This window comes from Drosophila erecta, unplaced genomic scaffold (assembly GCF_003286155.1).
Source record: "Drosophila erecta strain 14021-0224.00,06,07 unplaced genomic scaffold, DereRS2 tig00000439-arrow-arrow-pilon, whole genome shotgun sequence".
In the NCBI taxonomy this organism is placed as follows: domain Eukaryota; kingdom Metazoa; phylum Arthropoda; class Insecta; order Diptera; family Drosophilidae; genus Drosophila; species Drosophila erecta.
In genome coordinates this window covers 159,968-169,144 of record NW_020825253.1, presented here as the reverse complement: position 1 = coordinate 169,144, position 9,177 = coordinate 159,968, and the positions used below count along the sequence as shown (strand labels likewise).

Genomic DNA, 9,177 nt, shown 5'->3' with positions numbered 1-9,177 from the left:
GTCCACACATACAAATTCCACACCTGAAAATATCCAACCAAATACAGATTTGAGCAGGAACGATTCCAATCAAAATCGGTATTCTCAGAACTTAGACAATAATGTAGAAGAAAAAAGAGGCGGAAACAGGAGCAATGCAAGCTCATATGTTAGCCCGGAAAAAGTATCAGGAATCATTTAAAAATGGGGATTAAAGTTCGATGGTAGCAAAACAAGCATCAGGATAGATGGATTCATTTACAGGATATGCTCACTTACCAAACAAAATCTAGGTAATGATTATGGACTTCTATGTGACCATTTGTACCTTCTGTTTGCAGGAAAAGCAAGCGATTGGTATTGGAAGTTTCATCGAAACAATCCAAATTTCGATTGGAACACATTTTGTAGCGAATTTAGGAAGTGATTCGAAGATATAGAGACAGATTATGATATTTGGGAGGGAATCCGAAAACGCATGCAAGGAGAAAATGAAGCATTTGAAGATTTCCAGGAAACCATGGAACGGTTGATTGACAGACTGCAAAATTGAGTTTCCGAAGCACAATTAGTTGAGTTATTGGTTAGAAATTCGAAGCCTAGCTTACATGAGTTGCTGCATCTTAAAATCCCCAAACAGAGCACAACTCCGATACGAAGTGCGCAGGCATGAACAGTTTTATAACAATCTCAAGACGTTTAAGCCAAAACCCTATCGCTCCTGCGTGGCAGAATTAACCACCGAAGAAGAGGAGACAGGTTTAGTAAGAGTAGGTGAAGAGGTAAACCAAATTCAACGTCGAAATACCAACACTTGTTGGAATTGTGACAAACAAGGCCAAACAAGTACAAGCCGACTTGTCCAAACTGTAATCCGGGAAACCAACAAATGGATGTTTCTCTGAGCAACAAGATACATCCGAAGCTTCAGAACCAGTGAACCAAGTCAACCAGTGAAGCCCTTGAATTTCAGGAGATAGAACCTTTAGGTCAGCCTGACATTTATTTTTTCTTTATACCTTTACATATAAGAATTCAAAATTACAATAATAAGCGTAGAAAAATATTTGGTAAATTAGATAATGCTTTATCATGACCTGAACGAAGGAGAAAGACTTCGGCTGGAGACAGTAATAAAAACATTTCCATCCTTTGCTTCCGAAGGTTTAGGTCGTACTACCTTGTCCACACATAGCATTGATGTAGGAAATGCGAGTCCTGTTAAACAACGGCATTGGCCAGTTTCACCTGCCATTGAAAAGCTGATGTTCGCTGAAGTGGATAACATGCTAGCCTTATATATGTTATCGAAGAGTCAACTAGTGCTTGGAGCAGTAATTGCGTGTTAGTGAAGAAAGGAGACAAGAACCGTCTATGTCTTGATTCTAGAGAGGTAAACAAGGTTACTCAGCGGGACGCATATCCTCTACCTGATATAGACGGCATCTTTAGCCGGTACCACCAGCTAAATTCATAAGTGGTATCGACATGAAGCATGCATATTGGCAGATACCGCACGACGAAAATTTTAAGCAATACACTGCGTTTACAATACCGAATAGACCGCTATATCAGTATAAAATTATGCCCTTTGGACTCTGTAAAGCGGCCCAAACTCTTTGTCGTCTTATGGATCGAGTCATTCCAGCTCATCTTAGGAATAGAGTATTTGTTTATCTTGACGACTTATTAGATTTGCCTGAGGATTTCGAATCCCATATGCTTTTACTACAGGAGATACCTTTATGCTTACGTAAAGCAAATCTCACTATCAATGTCAGCAAATCTAAATTTGGATGAAGGAAATCATATATCTCGATTTTATAATTGGGAATGGACAAATAAGAACCAACCCAGATAAGGTTAAAGCGATAGTAGAATTTCAACAACCAACTTCGATTAAGCAGTTACGAAGATTTCTGGGATAAGCGGGATGGTACTGACGGTTTGTAGAAAACTTTGCCACTATTAGTTTTCCTTTAACGGAACTTCTTAAAAAGACGAATACGCTTGAATGGAACGAAGAGGCTCAAACCGCGTTTGAAAACTTGAAATCATGTCTTACTGCCTCACCAATTCTCATAACACCAGATTTTTCCAAGCAATTCATTTTGTTGTGTGACGCCAGCTCTTTTGGTGTTGGGTGCGTAATGGTTCAGGAGCGAGATGGAGTAGAACTTCCGATTTCGTATATGTCCGAAAAATTGTCCAAAGCGCAACGTAACTATTCAGTTTCCGAATTAGAATATCTTGCCGTTATAAAAGGAATTATAAATAAAAGGAATTATATTGAAGGCCAGGATTCCCTAGTCATAACAGACCATGCAGCCCTTCAATGGCTGATGCGGCAGAATGATTTATCAGGAAGGTTAGCTCGATGGTCAATGAAATTGAGAGCGCTTACCTTCACTATAAAACATCGTAGTGGTTCTCAGAACGTAGTTGTAGACACCTTATCCAGACAGAACGACCCAGCCATCGATGAATTTTGTCAAAATGGACCCATAGTTGACGTAGATTCCCCACATTTCAAATCCACGGAATACTTGGACTTAATAAAGACAATATCTAACAATCAATCAAGATTTCCCGATCTACAAATCAGGGATGGATATATTTACAAAAGAACTACTTTTGTATCAGATATAAAGCAAGAAAATCCATGGAAACTATGGATACCTTTGGCTTTAGTACCCGATATATTGTTTCAGGCTCATGATGCACCAAGTTCATCTCATAGAGGCATGAGTAAAACTGTAGAAAAACTAAAAAGATATTTGTTTAGGCCTTGTATGGTTACGCAAATACGCAACTATATATCTAATTGTTTTGTATTATTCGTGGCAGAATCCAGCAATATATTAACCAATAAGGAATAATATTAATTTAACTACAACAAAATGAGTAGGTTAATATTTTCACATGGGTGGTGCTGAGGGGAGAAGTGGAGTAGGCCAGAAATGATAACATAACGTTTGACGGACAACCTTGACATAAGGGGATCGTATTGCGCGGCCAGCGATGATTCTTTGGCAAACGGACGTGTGATGGGGAGGGAATGTTTCCGAAACATTGCCCGATCGTTTTACGATCAAGCTACCAGCTAAACTTGTGGGGCAGTGAGGAATGATGACTGAAGAACGGTACGAATTTAATTATTTTTACAGCCACGTTTAACATTTATTCTCTTTATCTTGGGGAGGTGTGAGGCTTACCAATATCTCACCACCAAATACGACGAACTTACGCTGGCAACCTAATGCCTGTAGGGTACGTAGTTCGACAGATTTTTAACTAGTTGGTCTTTTAATAGTGGGTGGTAATTACTAATAAAGAGGACCTTGTACTTCCTTCGCTAGGGATGCGCACTCTTGCTATGCTCGGGTCTAGCTCGCCGTAGGTCGGGGTTCTTTTAGCTTAGGATAGTACGAAACGCTACTACATTTTAATAAGTGCGTCTTACTCAAAAACAATATTCCAAACTGGACTATCGATTAATAAAAGAAATGGCTTTATATTGATAATACTGATACACGCCGACACGTGTGAAGATAAGCTTCGGATTCTGATAAGTATTGGGAATTTTGGATGTTAATAATTCCCTAAGTCTTTACACTCCCTACCATGACAATGCTACTTAAAATATTTACATTGTCCCTTGGCCAAGTTCAAAATAACTCTACCACATATTTAAGAAAGTGTTCAACATAAGTACTTGACAAACCATTAAATCTATTTATTCACAATTCATTCTTTTGCAATATATCTTCAATCATAATTCCATTTATATAAATTCAGTTTAGTAAGTGGTTCCATTAAATCTCTTTTACAAACTAACAAATTTTAACCTACGCATATTATCCTAGTCATTTTGTAACTCTTCATTTTCGTTTATATTTAGTGAGTAAAATAAAGTATATAAAAGTAAAGTAAAAAGCAAATAGTTATAGGTAATTGAATATAAAATTATACAATCTTTAGTCAAATGCAGATCTTATTTTTTTTAGACGTTCGAGTGGCATTTTGTTTAATTTTAATATAGGTAATTCATAATAAAGTTTTTTATCATTGTCTTCTACACAGCTGAATAATCTGGACGAGCTCTAGCCTTCCAATATATTTGGCCAGTTATCATTCGGCAGGTGGCCGGTTGCGTAACTTGTTGGCTGAAGGTTATGTCGCCTCGTTGCCTCTTCTTGGAGCGAACTGGGTTTAAACCATCGTACGATCATATTGGTCTAAGACAATTCTCTCACTTTTTGGGTTACACAATAGCTGCTATAATTTAGGGCGAGGGTGTCTTGAAGAGTTATTGCAGTGTAAAGTTAAGTTGGTCACTACATGCCTGAACATCGGATGCCTCTTTCTTGTCCCTAGTCCTCTTCCAGGACACGGGCACTGATACGGCGACGTAACATCTATGAAAGCTGAATAAAATAGCTGAATGATATTTGATATAAAAATAGGAGAAAAGGGGAATTGGGAACTAAACTTCCATCACCTGGCCAGACCACTGCCTCCCCTTCTACTTCTTCATCCTCTTCTTCAATAAACTAACATCTAGTATTATTATCTCCTATCAAAATACAATAGGCTTGCGTATTGAATTCTTATGGCCTTTCCATTGCATCCTATACCATTGTGTTCACAGAGACTTGATTAAAGCCAGAGATACTTAACTGTGAAGTTTTTCCAGGTATGTACATAATATAAAGACACGATCGTCCCTCCAGGTTGGGATTTGGAGTCTTAATTGCTGTTAAGAATGGAGGCGTTTATACGGACAGACAGACGGATTGACGGACATGGCCAGATCAACACGGCTATCGATCCTGATCAAGAATATATATACTTTATATGGTCGGAAACGATTCCTTCTGAATGTTACATAGTTTTCACAAAATATAGTTCACCATTTTACTCTACGAGTAAAGGATATAAAGACACAATGGTCACAAGACCATTCGTTTTGAAGTCAGAAGACTAGCTTTTATTTGCAATGTCTAGCAGAATTACTATTTGAACTTGGTAAATATCAATCAAATAGCTCAAAATAATAACCCTCAAAGCTAGTACATAATATAAAAAAATTACATATTTATTTAATATGTAATAATTGCTGTTAAGAATGGAAACGGTTATACGGACAGACGGACGGATTGACAGATATGGCCAGATCAACTCGGCTATTGATCCTGATCAAGAATATATATACTTTATATGGTCGGAAACGTTTCCTTCTGAATGTTACATACTTTTCACAAAATATAGTTCACCATTTTACTCTACGAGTAACGGATATAAAGACACAATGGTCACAAGACCATTCGCTTTGAAGTCGGAAGACTCTTTTACTTGCAATGTCTAACAGAATTACTATTTGCACTTATGAAAATATCAATCAAAGAGCTCAAAATAATAACCCGCAAAGCTGGTACATAATATAAAAAAATGACATATTTATTTAATAAATATTAAGCAGCTAATTGACTTTATGGAGTCACCAAAGAACTTTTATTTTTTATTTTTTTGTCGCAGCTGCTAGCTCTCTAATTTTGTGTATTATTCCAACCAAATTCTGTGTGGCGAACCACCAGTTGGAAAACGGTCTGTCTCACCGCTTATGTCACAGGACTTGAAACAAGCCCTCTGCCATCTCTTTCACCCAACCTGCCACGGTGGCAGCCTCGATTTTGGCGTCTGTGGCGTGGCGAGCTAGTGAGCAGAACGCGGAACGATAAATAGTTCATAACAGAACATAAGAACACTTGTGGATATAGCAGAGGAATCCCATATTCGACAGAGCGTGGTAGTTCTTGTCTTTAGTTTTACCATTTGCTCGCTTCATGGTCTAGCTTTGTACCTTGATGTGGATGCCCATTTTATATTCTCCACTATCTGTTACGTCTGCTTATTTGTTAAGTAACTGGCAGAAGGCAGTCATTTGGAGGAATTTTCTAGCTCCTCCTAATTTATACCAAGTAGCACTGTTTGCCACTATATACTGTAACTCCGAATATTAAACTAGTTAAATAGGACTTTATCCCGTCCTGATACTGGATGCTTAATTAACGATTTTATCACATATGCTTTTAATTATAATCTATATTTTTAATTATTATACTTTGACTATTAAAATGTTATGATTCCAACAAAGTTTTAAATATTTTTCTTACCCTTATAATAGATATGCGATCATTTTTCTGTATGTGACGACGTTACAATAACTGTAGAGGTTCGTCGATTGGAAATGGATGGTTCAGATAACACTGTAAAAGGAGCCCTATCTCAGGCACGGCATTGGCTTGAATATGCAGATTGGCAAAAAGCTTTCTTATTATTATATCAAGTAGCGAAGTTAATAAAGTCAAAAAAATCTCAATCCTGTCTAAACATTGATAACTTTAGAAATAGACTTGAACAAATGTCCACTCTAAAACCTCAAGGTTTAGAGTATATTAATAACTGGTTACATGCTCATTGGAAGTTAAGCAGCTGTCTATTTTATATGGGAATGGGCACAGCACGCCGTCTTCATCCTGAGGAAGGTCCAAAACTAATAGAGCGATCAACTTTTACTATGCGTATGGAAAGTTTTGACTTAGACCAAGATAGAAACATAGAATTTGAATCTGCCGACTCTATGCATACGCTTGTTTTTACTGACAAACTTCTTGAAGAATTAAAACGACGACTTCGAACTGACGAAGTTCTTATTTCTATACGAAGTCACAAGCAGAGCCCATATTGGTGGTATCCAGAGCAGGAGTCCCACACTCAAGTACTCGTAGTTAATGCATATACAATAAATAATATTTGGAAAAAATCTGAAGAGGTTGCCGAACCATTTCAATATATTTCAAAATTGAAAATGAATTTTTCGGCAGGTGATCTATTAAATGAGGAGCCATCACGACAGTTCTCTAATCGTGAAATAGACTTTGACGACCCTGAGGAAGATGTCGAAAACGTCATTCATGATTGTGTGTATACTCCATTAGAAGTTCGTATGTATCGAACTGAGCTATATGGACATTCAGTTCTCGGAGTTACTTTTACCCAAGCGGATATAGATTATTGCGTACTAATACGGATGACTAATATACCAAAATTAATTGATATGGAAAGAGAAGGCTCTACTTGTCTAGTGAGAGCTAGAGTTCTACAACCAACCACTTTATTGTTAAGGAATCGCTGTGAGAAATCTCGACCGGTGTATATTTATCTTCGCGCTGCTAATTTATCTGAACCTTGGGATAACTTTTACCACTCTGGAGCTTTTTTTACTTTTACCACATACGTAGTTGTCGAATTTGGAATTATGATCGACCTGAACCAAGTTGGCAAAACTTTGCTTGCATGCCTGAAATGAACAAAAGTTTATATTTTGGAATACATTGTCGTTGCAATTATATCAGTGACTTTGATGCAGATGCTATGCCAATAATTGCAGTCCCAATGAATTTAAAATGCCACTTGGAACGGCATATCTTGGCACATAGTTATCAAACAATAATATTCTTTTTCTCTTTATCATCATTTGGAATAATATATATATTTCATAGCATGCAAGCCACTTTTCATTGGGATAAAAAGTTATATACTGAACTATATCCAATAGGTGGAAAATGTTACCGAGGTGATCTTATTTTAAGGTGTACTTTCGGGGGAAGATAAAACGCTGGCTCATTAGCTAATATTATATTTTCCTTTAAATTTTCAAAAACAAACAAGGCATATATTAGTATTTCAAGACCCAGTCTAGAACATTCAACAGGAATAGTACAATATCTATTCGATTACAACAAAAACCTTTCTGTATACCAACTGCAATTGCAATTCGGCACGATAATTCAGGAATTTATCCAAATTTTTTTTGTAGAAATGTTTTGGTATGCGATTTGCATACTAATGAAGTGCAATTCGCATCAATTCAGCAATGGGTTCAAGGTTATAAAGTGCATACTGTTTATAAAACGGGAAAAACATTTTCTCTGACAAATACCGATGAAAAAAATTTCAGACCGGCAAGCTTCGTTTCTTAAACGCTATGGAAAATTATATGGGAAACTGGTATCTATTTCAACCAATTATTGGACCATGGCGTTTTGGGACAGAGAGGATGGCGTTTTGAAGATGGGAAAGAAGTTGCATTTTTATAGGAAAACTTTTTGTTGCTATTACCTTTGTAGTAATATTTTTCGAACGCACTGAACCAATAACATGCGATCCCAATCCAAAAAAAAAAAAAAAAGACTTCGACGTAGTATTTTGGCTCTACTATATTGTTATATACTAGATAGTATATATAGTATATAGTTATACAAGCTTTCTTGGAAACAGCGTTTAGAGTGATTGGAGCTTACGATTTTATTTAAATATAATCCTTAAAACGTCGTGAACATTTCCCTCTAGTTTTTTATTTTGTGTAACTAGGCAATAATTTAATATATTTAAAAGGCGTGATTGTTCTTAAGGCCTGGAAGTTTGCATACTGCTTTCCCAATGCACTAAGGGCATTAAATTCTAGAGAATCTACGACGGTCAGACAAGGAGCACTTAGCTTGATGCAGTACTACAACAAGGTAGAATAACGGTTGACACTAGTGACAAATAAAATCATTATGACATACGAACCGGACAGCGCTGCTCTGTTCAATACTGGGGTCAGAAATTATGCACTCTATGCGTTCATTTCCGATATCATGAAACCGTTGAGAGCCAGCTCAAGGGAAGGATTTGCCCTCAGCCTTGGCATTGGCTAGGGAATCCAAGGCGAGCATGGAGCGCACCGCATTTGCGGCTACGTACAATGTATGCTGTGGAAGAAAAGGCATTCACCTCCTGGCAGCGAAATCACCAAAACCGTTCGCAGGAAAATCAGGGAAGAAATAGCAGGCCGAAGAAGGCCAAGGAAAAAAAATATGTTCCCACAAAATAATGCGGTCCATAACGATGGCCCTACCCTGTCACCTGAGCCCATGGAGGCTCCACTAGGGCACATTACAGGCAGCCCACCGCCTTCGGAAGCGGTCAGTATGCCTATGCCAGGGGCGAAATGGCATGGATCTGCACGCGTGACGGATCAAAGACGTCAAAGAGTGCAGAACCGCCGAAATAGATAACGAATCCGACGATAATGATCAGATATATTTTTTAGGGAACGCTTCCGGCTGCCGTTCATTGAACGCCAGTGGC

General features: G+C 37.7%; 1 pseudogene; it reads left to right on the top strand.

Annotated features, from left to right (window-relative positions):
* The first annotated feature begins 6,229 nt into the window (after positions 1–6,229).
* LOC26526413 lies at positions 6,230–8,278 on the top strand (annotated as a pseudogene).
* The last annotated feature ends 899 nt before the right edge of the window (positions 8,279–9,177 follow it).